Genomic DNA, 24,674 nt, shown 5'->3' on the forward strand with positions numbered 1-24,674 from the left:
AGGAAACAGTCTCTCTGCTCCCCAGGGGGGCAGGAGGACACTAGGTACCAGGGATTTTTTTTGTATATAGGAGTGGGTGCGGCCCAAAATAGACATGCCAATTCCCCCCTTCCCTGCAAAGAAATGCCATTCTTTCTGCACCACCAGGGTGGCAAATGTGGCCAACAGCCTTGGGGGGGCAGAGAGCCCACTAGGCACCAGGGGGGCACCGTTCAGAGCACTAGGACGCCTCAGGGTAGCTATTGCGCTTTATAAAAACTATTTTCATTCATTTTAAATCAGCCTAGCTCCCACTGTTCCCTTACATCCGCCGTCCAGAGCGCTAGGATGCCTCAGGGTAGCTACCGCGCTTTATAAAAATTATTTTCATTCATTCATTCATTCAGGGATTGATTTTTTTATACTTAGGGGTGGGGCTGCCCAAAATGAGCATGCCAATGCCACAACCCCCTAAAAAAATGGTGGTTGTGAACGTGCGCTTTATGAACTTGCGCTTGATGACAGTGTGTGTAGATTGGCTCTAGCCTGATGGTGTGGCGCTTGGTTGGCAGTGTATGTAGACTGGCGTTTGGCTGACGGTGTGCATGGATGATGCTTGGCTGGCATTGTGAGAATCATTTTGCGTAGAAGGTGCTTGGCTGGTGAAGTGCATGGTGGCGCTTGACTGGCAGAGTGCATGGTGGCGCTTGGCTGGCGGAGTGTCTGGAGCCACATAAGTCAAAAATCCATAACTAGACACATTGCAAAAAAAGGGTCAGTTGTTAAGTTTTTGGCTGTTTCCTGACATGGACACTAGGCCTACCCACGCAAGTGAGGTGCCATTTTTATTGGAAGACTTGATGGAATACTCAGTGGGTGGACGTTTGTGGCTCCCCACAGATTCCAGAACTTTCCTAACAGAAATGTGAGGGAAATGTGTATTTCTTTTTAAAAAGTTTGAGGTTTGCAAGAGATTCTGGGTAACAGAACTTGGTAAGAGCCACACAAGTTACTCCACCTTAGGTTTCCCTGGATATGTACAGGTTTGCTGGGTTTCCCAAGGTGCTGGCTGAGCTAGTGTCCAAAATCCACAGCTATGCATATTGCGAAAAAAGGGTCCTTATACACTGGAAAAATGTGATGTTCTGATGTTGCGTTTAGGCTGTTTTCTGTCACAGGCGCTAGACCTAGCCACACAAGGGAGGTACCATTTTTATCGGGCGACTTTTGGAACACAGAATTGTGGAACAAGTGTTATTACCTGTTGCCCTTCTATGCATGTCTGCTTTCCAAATGTAAGACGTAGGGACAGAGTCACAGAACTAATCTGAGACAAAATCCTAAATTTACTACTTTTGGTATCACAGAAGGCATTTAGTAGTAGTAAAGTTAGTATTGTGTGTTAAGTTAGTATTTTGTCTTAAGTTAGAATTTTGTCTTAAATTAGGATTTTATCTTAAATCAGTATTTTGTCTTAAATTAGTATTTTGTCCTAAATTAGGATTGTGTCCTAAATTTTGGTTTTAAGACAAAATCCTAACTTAAGACAAAATCCTAATTTAAGACAAAATCCTAACTTAAGACAAAATACTAATTGAGGACAAAATACTAATTTAAGACAAACCCCTAATTTAAGACAAAATCCTAGTTTAAAATAAAATACTAATTTAAGACAAAATCCTAATGTAAGACAAAATACTAAAGACAAAATACTAACTTAGGACAAAATACTAACTTTACTACTACTAAATGCCTTCTGGGAATACCAAAAGTAGTAAGTTTAGGATTTTGTCTCAGATTAGTTCTGTGAATCAGTACCAATGTGTTAAAAAAGAAGTCACTTTGAAAAATGGCCACTAATTCACATGCTAGTGTGAGTACCCATTATTTCGGAGATCTGCAAATAACTACGGCTTCTAAATTCTATACTTTTTTCTCATTTCAGAAATACATAGGTGTTCTTGATACCTATTTTTCACTCTTTAAATTTTACCAAATGAATTGTATATACCCTGTATACAATCAAAGCCCATTGCAATGCGCAGCTCAGTTATTGGCTCTGGGTACCTCGGGTTCTAGGTGAACCTACAAGACCTTTATAGGGTCCAGCAGACATACCTGTATATTGCTTTAATAAATCTGCCATAGTTAGAAGTTACAGGTGAAAATGTTGGCACAAATGGCTGTTGTTTTTTCAACTCGATTTCATTATTTATTAATTTCAACTGTTATTTTATATATAAATACCTCAAAGGATCCCAACAAATTACCCCTTGCTGAATTCATACTTATTTCTACTTTTCCGAAATGTATAGCTTTCTGGGATCCATTATTGCTTTCATAACCATTTCTACCACTAACTGGAAGGAGGTTGAAAGCACAGAAAATAGTAAAAATAGGCTATGTCCCAATAAAATGCCAAAACTGTGTAGAAAATGTTGGTTTTCTGACAAAAAAGTCTGCCTGTCCTTGAAATCTGTGAAGACAGTGATTTCAGCACCACAAACACTTTGTTGATACCATTTGCAGGGAAAATAACCAGATGCTTTCTTCTGTTGCACTTTTTCCCCATTTAAAAAAAAAGCCAAAATGTTGCTGTTTTTTGGCTAATTTCTGGGTCCCCTCCAGGGGAATCAACAAACCCTGGGTACTTTTAACATCCTCAGGATGTTGGAAGAAAAGGACACACATTTGGTGTGGATACCTTATGTGGACAAAAAGTTACAGGGGCCTAAGCGCAAAGTACCCCAAATAGCAAAATAATAAGGCTTAGCACAGGGGGGAAAGGCCTAGCAGCAAAAGGGTTATTAATAATAATAATGATAATAATAATAATAATAACAATAACCTTAATAATAACAACAACAATAATATTAATAGCACTAATAATGATAATTGTTATGATGAGACTCAGGTAAGCCGAAACCTGTCTGCAAGGTGCTTGTGCTCCCGATCACAGGGAACCTGATCTGACAGTTCGGCTAGACTTTTCCTTTTGGAGCAGGACAATGGTCCATTTGCATATTTATTTGTTTATTTATGAAATTTCTATAGCGCACACATACCCGGAGGTGTCTCGGCGCTGAAAGATAAAAGAACATAAGGTTGATAGGAGTGCTTACTGGTTGAACAGCCATGTTTTTACCGACTTCCTGAATATCAGGAGAGAAGGACTGGTCTTGATGTATAATGGAAGGGTATTCCACAGTTTAGCGGTAGCAACTATGAAGGATCTATCTCCCCATGATGATTTCTTTGTGAGTGGGACGGTTAGGCAGCGAGCTGAAGAAGAGCGAAGGGTTCTGGTGGGAATATACAGACAAAGTGCTTTTTTCAGGAACTCTGGTCCAGAGTTATTGATAGCTTTATATGTTATACATAATGCCTTGAATTTAGTTCGGCTTCTGAATGGTAGCCAATGTAATTGGCGAATAACTGGGGAGATTGAATTAAATTTAGAAGTTCCGGAAAGCATTCTAGCCGCTGCATTCTGAACTGATTGTAGGTTATTAAAGACTCTCTCCTGAGTATTCAGAAAGATGCCGTTGCAGTAGTCGATCTTAGACATCACAAGCGTACACATGAGAGTCTTTCCTGCACTAAAGGGAAGGAAGGGAAGAAGCTTCCTTATCAATCTGAGAATATAGAAGGCTGAGGACACAACCGAATTTGCGTGGTGAATGAACGAGAGCTTGTCATTGAACATAACACCAAGATTTCTAACCTTAGTGACTGGTTAAGGTGGAGGTCCCAAATCAGTTGGCCACCAAACTGAGGACCAATCAGGGGTTAAGCTGCCATAAGTCATTACCTCCGTTTTATCGGAGTTTAACTTTAGGCAGTTACGTGCCATTCAGGAGCTGATAGCTAACATTCCCTCCTGAAAGCTGGCCGCCACTTGTAAACCATCATTATGTAACGCCAACACCAATTGGGTGTTGTCGGCGTATGAAGTTATTTTCATCCCAAGATCTTGGCCAGGTCCGACACGTAGATATTAAATAAGATCGGACTAATGGAGGATCCTTGTGGCACCCCACAGGGAAGAGAGAACAATGGAGAGTAAAATTCGCCAAGCTTAACTGATTGAGTACGATTGGCTAGAAAGGAGGTTAATAACATCCATATTGTTGGTTCCTGTCTATTGCGGCACGGTGAGCAAACACCGATGGATTGGATTATGACCCACTGTAAATACTAGTGACTGAGATTAATTCAAGCATTCAAACTGTGAAAATAAACTTATAATCTTGTTTAGTCTAATAGATTCTCATGTAATGTTGTGTTAACAACCACACATATGATCCTGAATGTAGCAACTCTTTGAATCAAATATGGTCATATTAGTCATGTTATGGATATATTCGTTTTGTGACTCTAGAAAGCTCAGAAGCCATAGTAGTCAGGGTTGTACTGTGTACTTTTTTTAACAGTATAACTTCACTTTCACACCTGACAAGTGGAAGCAGGATTTTGTGAGAATATTGAGGCTACTAATGTATATATGAATGATACCTTCCCCTCAAGCCATTCAGTGCTTCCTCATGGTGGAAGATCCTGTCACCTGTACATGAGATAAGTTTTCACTGAGAGTAACATGTTACTTTCACATTGTTAGGGTTAATTGACTTGTATTTAGAGAAGACGTATATAAAGTAGGTTGATTTTCACTCTTTGATTCAACTGACTGTTACAGAGTTTGGGTCCAAAGTTGCCCCCACAGCGTGACCATTTAAAGGGGTCTGTGCTGATAGTCGACGCAGCCCTTGAGTGCAGCAGCCAAGTGGGTTGGCGCTGAGTTAATAATTTAAATAATAAAAAACAGCCTGATCCTTGAGAGTAAACCAAAGGGCCTTAAAATTGATCCCACTTTTCACTGGGAGGCAACAACAGGCCATGTCTTGTTTGTGATCTATTAAGGAAGTTTCTGAGGCCATTAACCAGTCTCACATTCTAGACCCCTTGCCCCTTTTACATTGCCTGATCCTGGAGGCTTATGTAGATTGCATTATAGTAATCTACATAGAACAAAATGCAGAATCCTACCAACTGATGCAGCTGGGTTTGAAGATAGTGTGGGCTAGAAAGGGAAGCCAATGGAGTACCATAACGATTGTTGTGATATAATTACATTTCTTTAGGACCTGGATGAGACATGCTGGAGTGTGTAGGATACCCTTAAAGGGCGCCTGTGTGAAGTCTCGAGGGCCATGGAGTAAGGTATTACCACCATCAAATGCAAAAGTAAGAGCTTGAACAGCACTTCTGAAGTCACTCACTGTAAGAAACGGTTTGACTTTTTTTAGGGAGCTGGTACCAGGCTGCTTTACTTTTTTTTGGCAACGTGCTCCTTGAGGGTGAGTTTGATGTCCAGGACGAATCAATGTGGCTTGCCATTTGGTTAAAGTTGAGGTTTGAAGCTGTCAATGTTTGTACTGTTTCTTGTTACTTGTTCTTGGCACATAACTGGAATTCTGTCTTGGCTATGTTGATCTTGGGGCAGGCACTGTAGACCTAGGTCTGTGTGAGGTCCAAGCAGTGTTTGAGGTGTTAGATGTGTGCATCAGATGAGACTTTCAAATAGAGTATTGTATAATTGGCATATTAGTAAATCTTGATGCTGTTACCTGGGAGCAGAACACCAAGTGGCTCCATGCAAAGTTTGAACATGACAAGAGACTGTATGAAACCCTAGGGGCCTCCACAGGTGATGGGTATCTATTGTGACCTTGAGGTGCCCATGTGGTCAAACTGGCATTGGTTGAAAAGGTAGGAGGAGAAATAGTGAAAAGTATTACCAGCAAATTCCATTTGAGACTCCAGGGAGCATATGAAGGTGGCATGGGTAACTGTATCAAAGGCAGCTGAAATGACCAGCAATATCAGGAAGCAGGGGTCATCTTAATCTGTGAGCAAAAGAGTATAATCTATAATGTGTAAGGTAGATGTCTTTTTACTGTAGACTGATCTGAAGCCAGACTTGGAGTTGTACTGTAGCCAGTTATCATTGCTTTTATCTTGGAGTTGTACATAAACTGCCTTTTCAATGATCATGTCAGTAAGTGGTAGGTGAATGATGGGCTGACAGTTGGCGGGGTCATCACAGCCCAATGTAGGTTTCTTTAAGAGTGGCAGTAACTTAGCTGTTTAATGAACATGAACAGAGTATCTGCGTGTCATCCGCGTAAACAGTTTCAAACCTTATTGATTCTGGAAGGCCATACAGTGGCTGGATATGCTGTAAATACCATATGGGAAAGAGCCAAGCCCTGTGGAACTACACATGGCAATGAGTTATCACTTGAAAAATACTGGCTGGGCTGTTGGTGTGGTCAGTCCAAGGCTGATGTTCCACCTTAAAATCCATTCTCTGGAGGGGGATGAATCACCTCAACAGTTTGAGATGGTAACCCCTCCTCTGCATTATCCACTTGAGGAGTCTGAAGATTGTCTGAACCCGGAAGGGAATCCCAAACAAATATGGTCTCAACCTCTTGATTGCACAGGTCACTGTAAAGGATTCCTTTCTATTGCACTCCATCTCTGTTCCTGGGGAGGTAGCTTTCTGCAGATGAAGGCTCCAGGTAGGTCCATGCCCTCATCCGATCACGAAACCAAAAACCATGGAAAGTATCCTCGGTGGGGAACTAGAGGCTATAGGGTTTCAGGGTGAGCTGGCCTCCTAACAAAATCTGTTCCACACAAAAAACTACCAGAGTGTTTTAATTATCAATTAATAATTTACCACATTTTGTAAATGTTCATACCTCCCAGCCTACGCCTATACACACACAATAGTCCTCACACACCACCAGGTGTCATGCTTCATTATAGGACATCCCCATGCTCTATAAAAACCCAATTTGCTGGCGAGATGGCCTACACCCTGTAATCGGGGAGGCACTTACTAACAACTCAGGATCCGTGAATGATACGATTAAAAAACAATGTGGTGACCCAGTATAGTTCTTTCTTATATAGGGTACTACTTGTTAATAAAAACTCAGGAATATTGGAACTAGTACCTCAACCCCACTTAGTAGTGGTGTGTGAGAACATTCTCTTGCACTTTTGTGTGTGTCTAGGAGTAGGCTGGAAAGTATCACAATTTACAAATTGTGGTAAACTATAAATTGTTAATGAAATCACTAGGTTGGCTTTTTTGTATGGAACTGGTCCATGGCCTCATCATTTAGCTGGTTGAGAACAGCCTCAATACCATGCTCTGATGCATCTGTCTGCACAAAGAATTCTTCGGAGAAGTCAAGTGCCTTGAACACTGGTGCTGTGTAAATGGTGTCCTTCAAGGTTTGAATGCTCTCTGGTACAAACCAGTTCAGCTAACCGTTTTGAGATGCTTCTTGGAAGTTCAGCTCTATTAAGGGAACAATAAAAGGCATGCATTGATTCTAAGGCAGCAGTTTGTTTGGGGAGAGCGGGGGACGCCGCATGACTACCTGTCCCAGGAGGGTGCGAGTAGCGGACCGGCAGCCCCACCCCCAGGACATCGGGGTTCTTCAAATACTCCTCGCGCCTCCCAATTCGCGGGAGACGCATCGATTCTAAGGCAGCAGTTTGTTTGGGGAGAGCGGGGGATGCCGCAAGACTACCTGTCCCAGGAGGCTGGGAGTAGCAGACCGGCAGCCCCACCCCCAGGACATTGGGGATCTTCAAATACTCCTCGCGCCTCCCGCTTCGCAGGAGACGCATCGTTTCTAAGGCAGCTGTTTGTTTGGGGAGAGCGGGGGATGCCGCAGGACTACCTGTCCCAGGAGGCTGCGAGTAGCGGACCGGCTGTCCCACCCCCAGGACATCGGGGATCTTCAAATACTCCTCGTGCCTCCCGCTTCGTGGGAGACACATCGATTCTAAGGCAGCAGTTTGTTTGGGGAGAGCGGGGAACGCCGCAGGACTACCTGTCCCAGGAGGCTGCGAATAGCGGACCGGCAGCCCCACCCCCAGGACATCGGGGATCTTCAAATACTCCTCGCGCCTCCCGTTTCGCGGGAGACACATCGATTCTAAGGCAGCAGTTTTTTGACGAGAGCGGGGGACGCCGCAGGACTACCTGTCCCAGGAGGCTGCGAGTAGCAGACCGGCAGCCCCACCCCCAGGACATCGGGGATCGTCAAATACTCCTCGCCCCTCCCACTTCGCGGGAGACGCATTGATTCTAAGGCAGCAGTTTGTTTGGGGAGAGCGGGGAACGCCGCAGGACTACCTGTCCCAGGAGGCTGGAAGTAGTGGACCGGCAGCCCCACCCCCAGGACATCGGGGATCTTCAAATACTCCTCGCGCCTCCCGCTTTGTGGGAGACGCATTGATTCTAAGGCAGCAGTTTGGGGAGAGCGGGGGACGCCGCAGGACTACCTGTCCCAGGAGGCTGCCATCAGAGGACCGGCAGCCCCACCCCTAGGATATCGGGGAGGATATAGTCATTACTTCACTTCCGCCCCGCGGACGGCACCAGGCTAAGCCCGGGCAAAGGGCGGGCCGTCTGTGGCCGTCAGAGGCCGAAAGAGGTCGGGTCAGGCAGCCCCTCTAAGCATCCGTATAAGGTGAGTGAACTCAAGCACCATGGGAAACGTACAGTTATATCTGGCCCAAATACCTCAACTGCCACCACCATTGAAAGTATGCTCGTAGAAGCTGTTAATATGGTCTCAACAGAGATCGAGTTAACCGAAAGAAGACTTTCCATGGGCCTACCGTCATCCCACTTGCATTTGCCTGACGGAGCTGAACAGGGCAATCCAATTACCCCTCTCCCATTATCCCCAAATGTACTGATCACCACCCCCAACCAGCGGGAAATGTTGCACGAGGGCCTTGAGATTGACGATGTTGATGTGGACAATTCAGAACGCCAATTGGGGCCTCAAGTCATTGCTAGTAGTGGGGATTCGGCCTCGGTTACCAAAATAGATGGGGGAAAAGGAAGAGAGGAGTAACTACACCCACTACCAGTAGGAGGAAACAGCCTGCTCGCCTAAAAACTCAACCCACTCCCCTAAGCATGTGGAGGCGAGGATCTACTGCTGTCACAGCAAGCCCAATTGAGCAAACACAGAATAATACCGTAGACTTGACCACACCAGAAGATGCAATTAACTCCACACATACTCAACCTGAGCATACAATTGCACATGATATACATGGAAGATCGGGTAATATTCCAATTGACATCATAATGGACTCTGTTTATGATCGTTTGAAAATTTTAGTAGATAAACAATTTAATGCTTTGTTTAAACGGTTGGACAGATTGGAAAACCTGGTTAAGAAACCTGATATAAAAAAAAATAATGTTACCATTGTTGATAAAATTATGGGGGGCAATAAACAAATGGAAGTAACTGACCATGGCATGTTAAGGGCGAGTGGTGATTGTACTCTTTCAATTATTAACGCTGCATGTGACAAGTGTGGCAATTTGAAGGACAGTCCTCCTCTCAAATCCACTCCCAACCTGATTCCCCCATCAAATGCAGCCATTGGCAATGGGACCATTAGCAATAGCCAGTCACGAAATCTAGCTTCAGCTGTCCCTGTACCGCTGCCCCCCGTTCCTACAAGTATAGCAACTGCATCGAAAAATCAGGCTAAGAATCGATCTAAAGATGCCCATATGTTGTAATTTTAGCTGGTGTTCCTCCCCTGAAGAAAGACCAATCAGAATCATGGGAACAACTTAAAAACAAGAGTACTGATTGGCTAACAAAGTATAAGGGCCTAGGGATGGTGAATGCCAACGAAATCCTAATGGTGCGACGTGTAGGATGGGTGGGACCTTCAGAAAAGAATATCTCAGGTGACTGTATAGACATGAATTTTAGACGTCCCCCCTGGTGAAATGGCTATTGCGAGCACAAGTTAATCATAATACTGCCCCAACCCTCATACATTCACTACCTCTGGGCTTCTTCTATAAACCCCCTTTGGGCCCACGTAATCCTTTCATACCAACATGTAACACACAAAATCGGTTTACTGCTCTGTCCAGCCTGGAGAGCCAGGATTGACTATTGAATCACCCACCTACTATTACATCAGAGACAGTAGACCCCCTAATATTATGCCCAGCTGTTAGCGAACTCATAATCCCAGATTCGAAATTAAAAGTTTTAAATTGGAATATTGCAGGATTAAGATCTAAACTGAATTCCAGGGAGTGGGTTGATCTGGTTAGTAATTACGATATTTTGATGTTTCAGGAGACTTGGTGCACAAATGAATTGTTTTTAGGAGGATTTGTGTGTTACAATAGCATTGTAATCAGCCCCAAAATAGGCCGACTGTGTGGGGGGTTATCAACATGGATAAAGATATCGGCTGAGGGTAGCATAAAATCTGTAACGACAAATAATGCGAATTTCCAAGCCTTTATTTAGTTACGGGGGGCTTTGATATGTTTAATTAACTTTTATAATAACAATTATACGTCACTACCAAATAGAAATTTTATTAAGTTGTTTGAATTTATTGATGAACTGAACGACGAGCAGAGGTATGGCAAAATAGACGGAATACTCCTAGGCTGGGGTTTTAACGCACAACTGTATAGTGGTATTGATAACATCACCACAAGGGTGATCCCATGCAAAAGAGGGGAGGAAATTTGTAACTACTTATCCCCCCGTAATCTGATTAACCCGTTTAGAGCGTCGAACGTTCAGCGCCCAGTGCTAAACGTTTGAATAACGGGTGCGGCCCCTTCGGCCAACGGTCGTGCGCAGCACTGGCAAGGTAGTGCTCGCGACGCCCGTTGGCTGACGGTAGCACTTAAAGGGTTAATGTAATGGAAAAGGTCGGTGTTAACCCAATTTAGGGTCTATTGCCTACCTACAGAGGTCGCGGATGTTTATCTATCATAGATTATGTTTTTATTTCATCCTCATTGGTAAATTTTCTAGTAAAGGGTGAGGTTCTATGCACAAGTCAAGGTGACCATAACCCAATTTTCTTTTTTTTAATTCAAATCATTTTTATTGAAAATTTGGGAAAAAAGAAAGAAAAGACAATACAATGAATCTTCCATTACATAGATTGATACAGCCATGGTAATAAGCGACATCTACACAAAATCAAAGAAAAACAAGGACAAGTGTCTCCGATGCCTCAAGGCTAAGCAGTCATCAGGAACATTAACCACATTGCATACAAAGGTAGAATATAAATATTCATTGGAACATATGGGAGTAGAATATAGGTCCAGTGAAGCATACATAGAGAACCGACATTTATAAGTTACATCATGGGGGATCAAAGTGGGAGGACGATGCATCTAGGGAGGACCACAATTTTTTGTTGGAAGGTTTCCATGTAGCTGATTGCAGCGCTGGGTTATCCGCCCCTCTCAAGAAAGAGAGCCACTCTAACCAAATCTTAAAATTGACCTCAGCAAAGTTTTTCCACTTACAGAGGATGACCTTACACGCCAGTGTTAACATTATATCTAAAAGTTGCCGGTCATGTATATCTGGCAATTGTGTGTCTAGTGCACCCAGTAGGACATAAATGAATTCCTTTACAGGTTCAATTCCAAATATATGGTGGATATAAGCAAAGATTTTTCCCCAAAATGTTTGTAATAAGGGACAGTCGAAGAGCATATGTGCTAGGTCCCCAGTTGCTGACTGGCAGTTCCAGCAAATGGGTGTATCTTTCAGGTGGCATTTATACAACCTCTGAGGAGTCCAGAATGTTCTGTTCAACAGCATGTATTTCGTTCGGCAGAGGATCGGGGAAACCTTATTGGACAATGCAGTACTATCTATTACATCCCAATCTATCGTTATTCCTGTCGAGTTAGGTTCTGATTCCCATTTACCTTCCGTTAGTGTATGGGATTTCTTGGGCATGGGAATGAGTAGCTTATAGACTCTAGACACAAAATGGTTAGCAAGGGACAGAATTGGTAGGCGCGTCATAAGCCAAGGTGGATCGGTAGTGAGGGCACGTTTAGATATGGTGGATTTCAGTTTCAAGAATTGATAAAATTCTATAGGTGGCAACCTAAAAGTCGTTTGTAGTTTCGAGAAAGGGATAGGTAGTGAGCCGTCGTAGAGGTCTTTTACCATGTCAATTCCTTTTTTAGCCCACAGATCCCAATAGAGGGTTTTGCCATCTATCCTAAACATAGGTTTCCGCCACAATGACACCAAAGTAGATTTTTTAAGTACGGAACTAGTTTTATGGGACTGGTCAAGCCTTAGCAAGGCTCGTCTAGTATTTAGCAGGATATATTTGGAGTAAGGTAGGTGTGATAAGTCCATGCTAAGGAAGGCTGGAAGGGGTGCATGTGCAATGATAGATTTTTCAATCGATAACCATACTGGAACATAGGATGGAGAATCTACTAGCCAGAGAGCACCCTGCTTGCAGAGGAAAGCCGTCTGGTAGTTCCTGAACGAGGGAAGGCCCAGGCCGCCTTTCTCTTTTGCTAGTTGCAACTTTTTTAATGATATCCTGGCTCTTTTCCCTCGCCACAGAAACTCCCCAAACAGCTTACCTACCTTCTTGATAAATTCCTCCGTAAAAGTCATTGGGAGCATGCTAGCCAGATAATTAACCAGTGGCGTGCACATCATTTTAAGAGTCTCAGCCCTACCCCACCAGGAAAGAAACTTTGGTGACCAGCCGTCCAATAATGTGGATTTCTTTTTTAAGGTCAGCTCCTCATTCACTTTTAAGGTGGATATTAAGTAGTTCTCGAAATCCAGACCCAGGTATTTAAAGGATTGTGGTTGCCAGGTGAGGCCAGACGGTCCAAGAATGTCTTTATTTCCAACATTATTCAGGAGTTTGACCTCCGTTTTGTCTTCATTCAGTTTATAGCCGGAGACCTTAGAGTATTCATCGATAGTAGACATTAGCGCCGGAATAGCCTCATCAGCCCTTTCCGACATAATGAGCACATCATCTGCGTATGCAGTTAGTTTTACAGTATACCCGTTGAACGGCACACCGGCAATGGCCTCGTTATTCCTTATATGATATAAAAAGGTTCGATTGCTAGTAAAAACAAGGACGGTGAAAGAGGACAGCCTTGTCTCGTTCCTTGTTTTAGACAGAAGGATGAGGAAAAGGAGCCACCTGCTCTAACTTTGGCAGTAGGGCAGGCATACAAAGACATTACTAGTTTCGTAAATGTTGTACCGAAGTTGAATTTATGTAAGACTGCCTCCAGGAATGCCCAGTCTACCTTGTCAAAGGCTTTCTCGGCATCCAACGTGATTGCCGCTGTGGGGGTATTTAGAAGTTTTGCTCTTTCCAGCACATGAGCAAGTACTCTGGTGTTATCGCTGGACAGCCTATGTTTTAAAAATCCAGATTGAGATGGGTGTATCAGGGTAGAGAGGACTCGCTGAAGTCGGGCTGAGAGAATCATAGCTAATAACTTACCATCAAGATTAATCAAGGAAATTGGTCTGTAATTTTTGGGCAAGGATGGGTCTTTGCCCTCCTTGGGGAGTACCGCAATAATTGCCTCCGCTAAAGTACCCCTTACCTCACCTGTGGCAGTGATTTCTTGGAACAGGTGAAGAAGAGGATCTATCAGGTCTGATGCAAAACTCTTGTAAAATTTAGCCGAGAAGCCATCGGGGCCAGGTGCTTTTCCACACTTTAGGCCTTTGATCGCTTTCTCTACCTCACTCGCTGAGATCGGGTCATTTAGACTCCGTTGTTCCTCTGATGTCAGTTTTGGTAAGTCGCATTCATTCAGGTAATCCTGAATCTTGCCCTCATCTACAGATTCGTTCTTAGCGTATAGGGTTTCATAAATGTCTTTAAAGACCTCCGTTATTTTGTTAGGATCAGAGTGACCTACTCCTGCAGAGTCCCTAATAACATTGATTGAGTTCTTCTGGACCTTGAATTTTAGATAGGCGGCCAGGCTTTTGCCCGCCTTATTAGATTCGCAAAATTTAAATTTCCGCCTTCTGTCCAGCCATACTCCCGCCCTTTCACTCACCAATTTGTTGTACTCATATTTCTTATTAGTCATAGTGTTAAGTATCTCCCTGTCCCTATTAATCTGGTGTCTATTCTCTAAGTCTGATATCTCGCTTTCTAATGTTTCCAGTTTAGCGTTGTAATCCTTATTCATTGCAGAGAGAATCTTGATACATAATAATAATAATCTTGATACTAAGTGTGCTTTTAAGGCCTCCCAACGTACAAGGTCTGAGGTGTCCCCTCTCATATTCAATTCTAGATACAAGCGGATGGCTGTTTGGATAGCAGTCCGATGTTGGTCTTTATTTAAAATCTCCTCATTTAGTCTCCATGATGTTTGTCTTGGGGAGGGTTTAACGTTACTGATGGAAAGGGAGATACATGAGTGGTCTGATAGAACTCTCGGCTCAATGGATGTGTCCTCTATCCTCGGAACCCCATTCTGTGTAATGAAGCTGTAGGCGAGTAGGAATCATGTGGGGAGGAGTAGAATGTGTAGTCCCTATCCGTGGGGTTTTGTATTCTCCATGTGTCAACTAAATTAAAGCGACGGCATAAATTAAGAAATGCGTTATGTGATTTGTTTGGCTTGAAAATACACCTATCTAGGGCGGGGTGAAACAGGAGATTGAAATCTCCGGCCAGTATGTGTACGGCCGAGTCAGGGATAGTCTCGATCTGTTTCACTAGTCCCTCCCAAAAGTGTAGGTCGCTAGTATTAGGTGCATAGATATTGGTTAAATACTAGGAGTTAAGAGGGATTTTAAGGACTAGGTCGCCCCCCACTCATTTAATCACAAATCACAGAAACCTAGTCCAAAATTGGACTAGGTTTCTGTGATTTGTGCATAGATATTGGTGACGTAGAATTCTGTGTTATCTCTGGCTAGTTTGGCTGTGACCCATCTACCTTTTTCATCAGTTGATGACGACAATAGTTCTATCTTGGATTTTCTCGCTAATAGTATCAATACTCCGTTCTTTTTGCCTATAGCCTCTGAACCCACCACCTCAGAGTAGTACTTATTCCGCAGCATGTAAAACTGTTTCGTGTCTAGTTTGATCTCTTGTAATAGCACAATATCGCCTTTTTGTCTGCGCACATAGTCCAATATCTTCTGCCTTTTTATGGGTTGATTTAAACCTTTTACATTCAGGGACAATTTGTCCAAGGAAGCCGCCGCTAGCGGTGTGTTAAGTGTAGGATGCACCATTTCTGGTCATTGCGGACATTAAAAGGGCATTTTAGACCTCAAGGAGTTTTGCTCCATGCAACACAACGGGGAGGGTATTTCTTTTCTCGGTATGCGTGGCACATGACTGACTAAAACCTCGAGCCGATGTGGGAGCACATAGGGATGGCATACAAATGAGACATCTTGTCCAAACAAAGAATAAGTATGAGAACAAAAGTGAAAGTAAGAACCAGAACATACAACACATACCCCCCTATCCCCCCATTCCCCCCACCCCACCCACCCCTACTACATTTAGTAAGCATGGTGACGTGAGGAAAACCGCAGTAGTCCCTCCCGTCAATGTTAATATCGTGTAAACATTGGAACAACCTTCTGAAGCATTTGAACTGTGTGCTGAACCCTTTTGTTTTTTTTTTTAAACCATGAGCAGCATGACTCAACTATGGAACTCTGGATCCGGTTATTCAATCAATCTCTACAATTAGAACATCAAACGAGATGATCTTGTAATCGGAAGGAAGCTATTATGGAGTAATGTAACATCAGATCCTCTGTTCTGGTGTTGTTTAAAAAGATCAGAGAGAGGTGGTATATAAACGAGAATGGCATACTAACAACAGTTGTGGCCTTCGCTAACAATTTAATAAAACTGAAGGAAGGCGACAGTATCACACATTTTAGATAACCTAATAACAAGTCACATCATTAAATCAGAACAATGACTAAGATCAATGAAAAGAGGCTAATTAGGCGCGTACACAGATGGGTGTTACAAACAGATGCAACCACAAGGAATCAGGAACATATCTATTTGCTGAAAGGTTTGACCCAGAGAAATGCGCTAGGGCATAACTCACAATAGCAGGAAAGGCCCTCGAATGTAAGACCTAAGCTAAGTATCTACCAGAACCACAAATCTGGTGAATCAGTGCGAGTAATAGGGTCAAATCCTAGGCAGCATGTATCAAAAGTGTTCATTTGTAGCCAGAGGCCTAGGCTGCCATATTATCGTGGTTATTGGTGTCCATGTCACGCTCCTCCAAGTCGTCGAGCATCCGTTTAAGTTTCACGGGATCCGTAAAGATGTGAGGAGACCCACAAACAATTACTCTGTATTTCGCCGGACCCACAAAGCCAAATTGGTAACCCCTCAATTTTAGTTGTGGGCGCAGGGCCAGAAATGCCTTCCTCACTTCTACAGTTTCTTTGCTATAGTCCTGTGAGATGTAGGTCTTTGCGTCCTTTCAGAGAATATGGTTGTGTTTCCGGACAAAGGCCAGGATTTGTTCCACGTGCTGATATCGTAGTGGCTTACAGACGATGGGTCTGGGGCCTTTTTGCGTCTTGGTGATTCTTCCCGGTACTCTGTGTGCTCTGTCAAACTCCAGTGGATTGAGGAAGGTTAAATTTGTGGCCTGAGCAAACCATGACTCCAAAAATTGGACACAGGATCCCTGCGTATCCTCAAATCCTTCCGGAACCCCAAAAATGCGCAGGTTCCCTCTTCTATTTCTGTCTTCCAATTCGGCCAGCCGTCTTGTGGTTTGGTCCGAGGAGATGTGTAGGTGTTTCAGAGCCGCACATGTTTTGACTTCAATATCCTCAAGTCGGCTAATCCTGGATTCTGTTTCTGTAAGACGCACGTTAGGGTCCCTAATGTCCTGCCGTATTGCCACCACTTCCTCCTTGGTTGTTTTGGCCAAGTCTTTCACCTCGTCTAATCTGTTCAGGATCATGTCTATTGCTTCGGTGGTAATTTTCTTAGTTTTGACAGGTGATCCTGGATTCGAGTGGTCGGATTTAACCCTTTTCAGGGAAGTTTGTTCTTTGGTGTCCATTATATCTGCCTTGGGTCCTGTACGGAGCCTTGTGGAAATCGTCGCTACAAGCATGGAGAGCCAGCCCGTTCGATGTCTGAGTTTGGTCTGTGCAGTCGTCACACACAATCTCTTATTGCTATATCATCAAGGACTGTGTTATAAGCGACCGATGCTCGCGTTATGCATTTGCAAAGATGGCGGCCGCCATCTTGGTAAAGGTGTTGGGAGTCAGGAGCGCTAGCATGGTGGGCCGGTTGGGATTTTCAGGGTACTCACGCGTCCGGAATCCTCTCTCGTCTGTGCCTTAGCTCGTCTCAGATTCTCCCCTGCACTCTTGGACCCGCATCTGCGCTGATCACTCTGCACTGGATTCCTCTCTCCCACGAACTCTCTCCACCTTCCAGCTTCAGTCTAATAGTTTCTGCCGCTCTGATAACCGTTCGCTCCACTAGCTTCTTCACTCTGTCTGATTATCTCAGCTCCAATGTCCAATTCACTCCAGCTGCTCCCACAGACTAATCCACGATATAACTTCAGTCTCTTCCAAAAGGCATCACTTCAGACTCCAGCTGATCACAACTCCTTCTGATAAGTAACTGCTTCTGACTGCTTCCTTCAGTTCCAAACATCATCTCACTTCTCTCTGTTCAAAACACCATCTGCTCACAACTGCTTCTGACTTCTCTCTCTAGTTCCAACTCACTGACTGTCTGACTGACTGACTTCTCTCTGTTCCAAGCATCGACTGTCTGACTTCTTCTCTCTCCGGCTCCAACTGACTCACTGACAAACTGACAAACTGACTCCGCCTCTTCTGCACTTCACTAATATGGAATGCTCTCTCCTCATGGAAAGTTCCAGCCATCAGCCTGCCGCCCATCAGATCTCTGCACCACTCCGCGTCAAGGACACACACCCAGCCGGCCGGCCTTTTGTGGTGTCTTCGACACAAAGAATAATACAGCCTACCGATAAGGGCTGGCCCAGACCGGTTCTCTCCAAGTGAACAACACCTCATAACTAAAACATCACCTTTACCCTGCAAGCATCTCAGTCTGCGGGACAGAAAGCAAAATGGAGTCTCTCTAGTTCTGGGCCTTCTAGGCCTGAAAAGGATGAAATAACACTTAGCTCTATCAGAGTACATACACAAACCATACCAATATGTAATATAAAGTCAGGACTACAGGATCCACCCTCTACTATAGGTAGGATGATGAAAGGACACATAATTATGTCAAACCCAATAGGCAATAGATGGATTAGAGTCAAGAATAAGGGATCTATCATCATATAAAGCAGCTCTAGTTTATGCTTCTAGGTCTGGAAAAAGGCCCGAAAAGGACCAACACAAGGCAAGAATAGAGATTCAGGATGGTAGCAAGCTTAAAGTCACCATCACTCAGAAATAGAGCCAAAAATACGGTCACTACACTCCACCCTTGAATTTAACTTGCTAACATCCGTAAACAACAACACACAAATAAACAAACATCAGCATAATCTATCAACAAAACCAAAAACCAAAAGACTCCCTAAAATGAATGACAACTAAGGAAAATACCACCTAAAACTTAATGTAGGGGATGCAAATCTGACAACCAATTGAAAACAAATAAAAGCACCCCTGACCTGAATGTTGAAATGTAACTAAGATTGATCTGATAACAACATAAACTAACCAAAGCACCCTTGAAATAAATGTGCCTCAACTTCTAGTGATAACTCATGAAATCTCTTGATGTAGGGACATGTTTGTGGAATAAAAACAACAAAGGGCCTAAATGAGGCCTACCTACTTCGGTCAACTTAAGAAAGGATTTGGTAAAATCTAACAAATAAACATGACAAAGGGTCTTCAAAGTCTGCGCAACTATTATTAATAGATGTAGGACATAACCTGACTAAAAGACACACCTCCCAGGACAACTTAAAGTCTAGGGTGACCACCCTTGGAACTAATCCCACTGTTCTAAATACGAGTTGATGGATCAAAGTGAAAGTGTAATAACAGGAAAACAAGGACAACCCCATTCCTACAAAATAGCTGGTGTAGCACTATGCATATCAAGCAATAAATCAAAGAAAGTTATCTAAGTGTGGTGTATATATTCTTCTAAAAGATCATAGACTTAAACTTGGGAAATTGAGTAATAGTAGACCATGCCAAAGGCAATAGGTAAAGGTAAGAAGTCATCTAACTCAGGAAACAGTTTGCACCTAATCCCTCTGTATCAATCTGTGGAACACATGTGTGCACCATCATTTAAAACACTGCTTTCCCTGCATTAGCAAAACTGTTTTAGAGAAAACAGGAAAACTATGAAATAGGTGAAAGATAAGCAAGTGTAAAGTCAATCTGTATCAATAATGAAATAGCGTAGCATACTAAAATCAAAATATCATGTATCACAGGGCATCAGATTATTAAAGCAGCTCACTAATCACCCTATGACATTCAAATAATAATATTTGCATCATTGCATTAATGTGGCACTGCATCTTTTAAACTGGAAAATCAAAACCATGAACAGGACTGAGAAAATTATTTCAAGTGGGGCCTGTGTATGGTAACTGCAAAAGTGGCATAATGTCCATCTGAAATAGAAACATGGGAAAAAAATGCAAGACTCAAGAATGCAGGCCAAGGAATTACATTTCAAACTCCTTTCGTAAAGGAACATCATTATAACCAAATAAAAATGGGTTCTTTTAGATCATCATTTGCAAAGGTCAATTAATATTTTTTTTCAGAAATAGAACTATTGGCTTTGTCAAGAATTTTTTTTTTAGGAAATCCAGAATTTTAACCTGACTGCTGAGGCAGCCAACTGCAGATTGTAATGTAAATTGAAAAGTTCAGTCACTATAAAAAGTTCTCTTCTGTAGTTGGTTTCTCCTCAGGAAAACAGTTCATTCGTATAGGCCATGATCCTCCATCGTCATCTGTATCCTGTGCCAAGGAAGCACATCCTCCAATCTGGTCATCCTGGTACGTCCGCTTCTGGTCTGGGTCCATGATCGGGGGTTTTTGGGGGGAGGGGCACTCATCCGAAAATAACAAAACACATCGCTCCAAAATAAGAAAATCCACGCTCATACAGGGCCCCCACAAGACGATAGCCATCTGAAACGAGAAACACGCATCATCAATCTTGCAAAAACACATTTTCCATTCAAAAAGCACCCCAAGTGCTTTTTATTTCTGTAAGAAACCTCCTAATTCCTGAAAAGAACTCTTCTAAATCCAAGGAATGATTTAAACATTCTACCTATACCATATTCTTTAAATTTGTTTGGGCAAAATCTAATTTTGTCATACACAGGTAGAAGGGCTGGGGCCTAGCTACTCCTCACTCCTTTGAGAAACAGCCCCTCCCTCCAGAAAGATGTCCGCGCTCAGAGTTTTGAATCAGCTCTAACAATAATAAGCAGGAGCCGGGCTACCTTGCGATGTAATATTGAATCACTGCCAAATGCTGATCTCATTCGCTCCTGCCAAGTTTTTTCTACACTGCCTTCCCCTTATCGTGATGTCACCCACAGGGCGGCTCCACCCTTTCAAAACTCTGAGAGCTGAGAACTGCTGAATATTTGCCAAAAATAAAAAAAACAGGACAAGGTCAAGTCTGCCTCAGACGGACTATCAAAACACTTATGAGAGCCTCGCTGAGCTATCATATCAGCCAAGGTCAAAAGAAATTCTTTCAAACTTGCAACATACCCGTTCCCACTCTCCAAAGACCAGTATTTCTAACTAATTTAAGGAAATTTAGACATGGTAAAAAGCATCCTAAAAACAGGAATTAATAAAGACATTTTTTTTTTGTAACCTAGACACATGCTAGCATTCTCAAGTAAGAAGCAAAATAATTCTATAGAATCTAAAACAAACTATATATCATAATGTACTGCTACGTGCATAAAAGGAAAATATTAGAATAACATTTCATGCAGCAACATAGGAAATCACGACACATTTCTTAAAATAACATGTGAAACACCATCAATTTAAACAAGGGGAAAAAAAGTTATACATGTAATTTTGCACTGCATAACCAAGAATTCCTAATTTGGTGTGCAAGCCTCTCTGTTCTACTTATTAAAAGGGTCAGATTTATTTTTTGCAGATAGTCTTTTTTTTAACTGAGTGGGTTCACTTTCACGCTGGTGAAACATTTCTTCCACACTGCATAAGTCAAATGCCATGATGTACTGCAATCTCCTTACACTCCAACTGTTCAAGCCCATAGGTCAGGGACTACACCTCACCATGCAATTCACAGACTGTTCCCAGATGTCAAATTTAAAGGGGTTTAGGTCCAAATACATGCCAAGGGCTCCCTCCTCTGCACAACTTGTGCGAAGCTGCCGACTACGCCAAATGTAACGACCGGATTTTCGGATCAGATAGGATCAGCTCACCAAGACACCACCAACCCAGCCGAAACGTAACCACCTCCCTCCTCAGGACCCATCTATCCAGGCACCTGGGTACCTACCTGAGGATGGGGAACTCGCAATATACAAGCTCATATCATCAAAAACACCACTAAATCTATGGGGATTACTAGGAATACTCACTGATTACTAAGGACGTCCATGCCCTACACCACACTCATACCTTATAGTCTCGCGGCAACTCAGACCCAGACTATGCTACCCTCCTACTCATAGTGAAGGGGGCAGTTCCAATAAATTACCATTACACACTGACACACTCAGTGCTCTCTCAAGCCACAATCTTGTGGGTATACGCACTGTGTCCTCCCAGTGCTCTCACTATTTCATACATACACAAGCCACAATCCTGTGGGTATACACACTGACCACAATCAGTGCTCTCACTAATGCCACTCTCTCTCTAGCAGTAATCTCATTACACACCAGTTTCCCCCCTGGTGCTCTCATTAACGCCGCCTTACAACGGCGATCACTTTCCTATGAATACCTTTAGCTCTCTCTCTCTGTTGAGAAGTTTCTCTCACTATTCACTAGAGGTACAATACTACAATATTATGGAATGGCCGAATTACACTGTGCAATTATTGTCATCTAATACAAGTTCTCCTCTCCCCCTCATTATTCAGTTACCATTTACCTGTCCGGGAGTCGCATCCATCCACATAATAGCACCTGACTAGAAGAAAGGTTAACCTTATCATAAAACAATAGCAGTTACACACTATATGCAAAAGTTATTCCCTGATTTAAGCGCTCCTCCTCCCTTTTGATCCATCAGTTACCATTACAGCATCTGGCTAGAAGAAAGGTTAGCTTTATCATAAGAATAAGATCTACACAGCTGTTTATTAGGAACTGGGGTTCCTTTATTAACAATAACAATATAATACTGCACTATAACACATAGCCTAAAAAGAAAAAGGGGAATAGACACATACACAGATCTGCGGGGTCTCTGTAAAGCTTTATTCTAAAGAGGGAATGGATTATACTGCACACCGCTGAAAGAAAAAGGATTAGCAATACAGTAAGGACAAGGTTAATGTTTAAATGTAAAGCAAACTAATATTACAGAACTGATATCACCTGATTAGTATGAAGTCTTGCTCTAGCTGTCATCTGGGTTCCTCTCTCGTCTGTGCCTTAGCTCGTCTCAGATTCTCCCCTGCACTCTTGGACACGCATCTGCGCTGATCACTCTGCACTGGATTCCTCTCCCCCACGAACTCTCTCCACCTTCCAGCTTCAGTCTAATAGTTTCTGCCGCTCTGATAACCGTTCGCTCCACTAGCTTCTTCACTCTGTCTGATTATCTCAGCTCCAATGTCCAATTTACTCCAGCTGCTCCCACAGACTAATCCACGATATAACTTCAGTCTCTTCCAAAAGGCATCACTTCAGACTCCAGCTGCTCACAACTCCTTCTGATAAGTAACTGCTTCTGACTGCTTTCTTCAGCTCCAAACATCATCTCACTTCTCTCTTTTCAAAACACCATCTGCTCACAACTGCTTCTGACTTATCTCTCTGGTTCCAACTCACTGACTGTCTTACTGACTGACTTCTCTCTGTTCCAAGCATCGACTGTCTGACTTCTTCTCTCTCCGGCTCCAACTGACTCACTGACAAACTGACACTCCTCCTCTTCTGCACTTCGCTAATATGGAATACTCTCCCCTCATGGAAAGTTCCAGCCAGCAGCCTCCTCCCACCGATTCCATGTACCAGGCTCCTTGCTCTAGACGCTCCCACAGTTACCAGCTGCTTGTTTCGTCTAGAGACTTGAGCCCAGAGACACTTCCTGATTAGATTCAGCTCTGGCCGGTTCTCTCCAGTTTGCAAAGGGCAAACAACACCTCATTACTAAAACATCACCTTTACCCTGCAAGCATCTCAGTCTGCAGGGACAGAAAGCAAAATGGAGTCTCTCTAGTTCTGGGCCTTGTAGGCCCGAAAGGGATGAAATAACACTTAGCTCTGTCAGAGTACATACACAAACCATACCAATATGTAATATAAAGTCAGGACTACAGGATCCACCCTCTACTATAGGTAGGATGATGAAAGGACACATAATTATGTCAAAGCCAATAGGCAATAGATGGATTAGAGTCAAGAATAAGGGATCTATCATCATATAAAGCAGCTATCCTCTAGTTTATGCTTCTAGGTCTGGAAAAAGGCCTGAAAAGGACCAACACAAGCCAAGAATAGAGATCGAGGATGGTAGCAAGCTTAAAGTCACCATCACTCAGAAATAGAGCCAAAAATACGGTCACTACACGGACACACCCAGGGATATAACTCTAGTTAAATCATTAAGAGCCTGCTACAAGAAAGCAACTAAATTAAGCTCAGAGGAGATATTGAAAGAACGCTGGGATAATCTTGCCTGGGCTGCTTCACTTAAGGATATAACTGGATTTTGGAAGGAAGTTAAAGGTATGAGGTCCATGGACATGAATATTACCCCCATAAATTGTAATATATCCAGTGAACTATGGGAGGAGCATTTTGCTAGAATGTATACTGCTCCCAGAAAGACCTCTATTAGTTATACCTGCTTCCCAGTCCTAAAGGTTGCTATAACTATATCTGAAGTCGAGTATGCCATACGTCAAAGTTTAGGGAACAAAGCACCAGGTTCGGATGGGCTATCAATCGACCTTATAAAGCATGAACCGGACTTCTGGGCTCCCCTTTTATGTAATGTTTTTAATAATCTGACTAATGCAGTTATCCCGAGCACTTGGTCTACCAGTATTATTGTGCCCATTTTTAAAAAAGGCGACAGTCCAACCCCAGCTGTTACCGCTCAATTTCTCTGATAGACAACACTTTGAAGATTTTGGGCAGGGTTGTCTTTAATAAGATTAGGAACTGGGCGGAAGACAACCATATTTTAAACTGTTGCCAGCTGGGTTTTAGAAGCAATGTTGGAACAGTGGAACAGTGCTTGAATTTGAATCTTATCTTGGGGAAATATACGGTTGCTCAAAAAGTTCAGCTCTATCTGGGTTTTATGGATTTAACCTCAGCCTTTGATTTTGTTAATAGATCGCGTTTATGGGAGATTCTTTTAAATTATGGGTTGGACGAGGCTTCGGTTTGTTTTTTGCCGTATTTGCACAGGGATTTGAAGGCTCGGTGAGGATAAGTAATGATGGGGAAGTCTCTGGAGACATCACTATTGGCAGAGGGGTCAGACAAGGTTGTGTTCTGGCCCCTCTGCTTTTTATTCTTTATATAAATG

Source organism: Lissotriton vulgaris, chromosome 7, assembly GCF_964263255.1.
Source record: "Lissotriton vulgaris chromosome 7, aLisVul1.2, whole genome shotgun sequence".
Lineage (NCBI taxonomy): Eukaryota > Metazoa > Chordata > Amphibia > Caudata > Salamandridae > Lissotriton > Lissotriton vulgaris.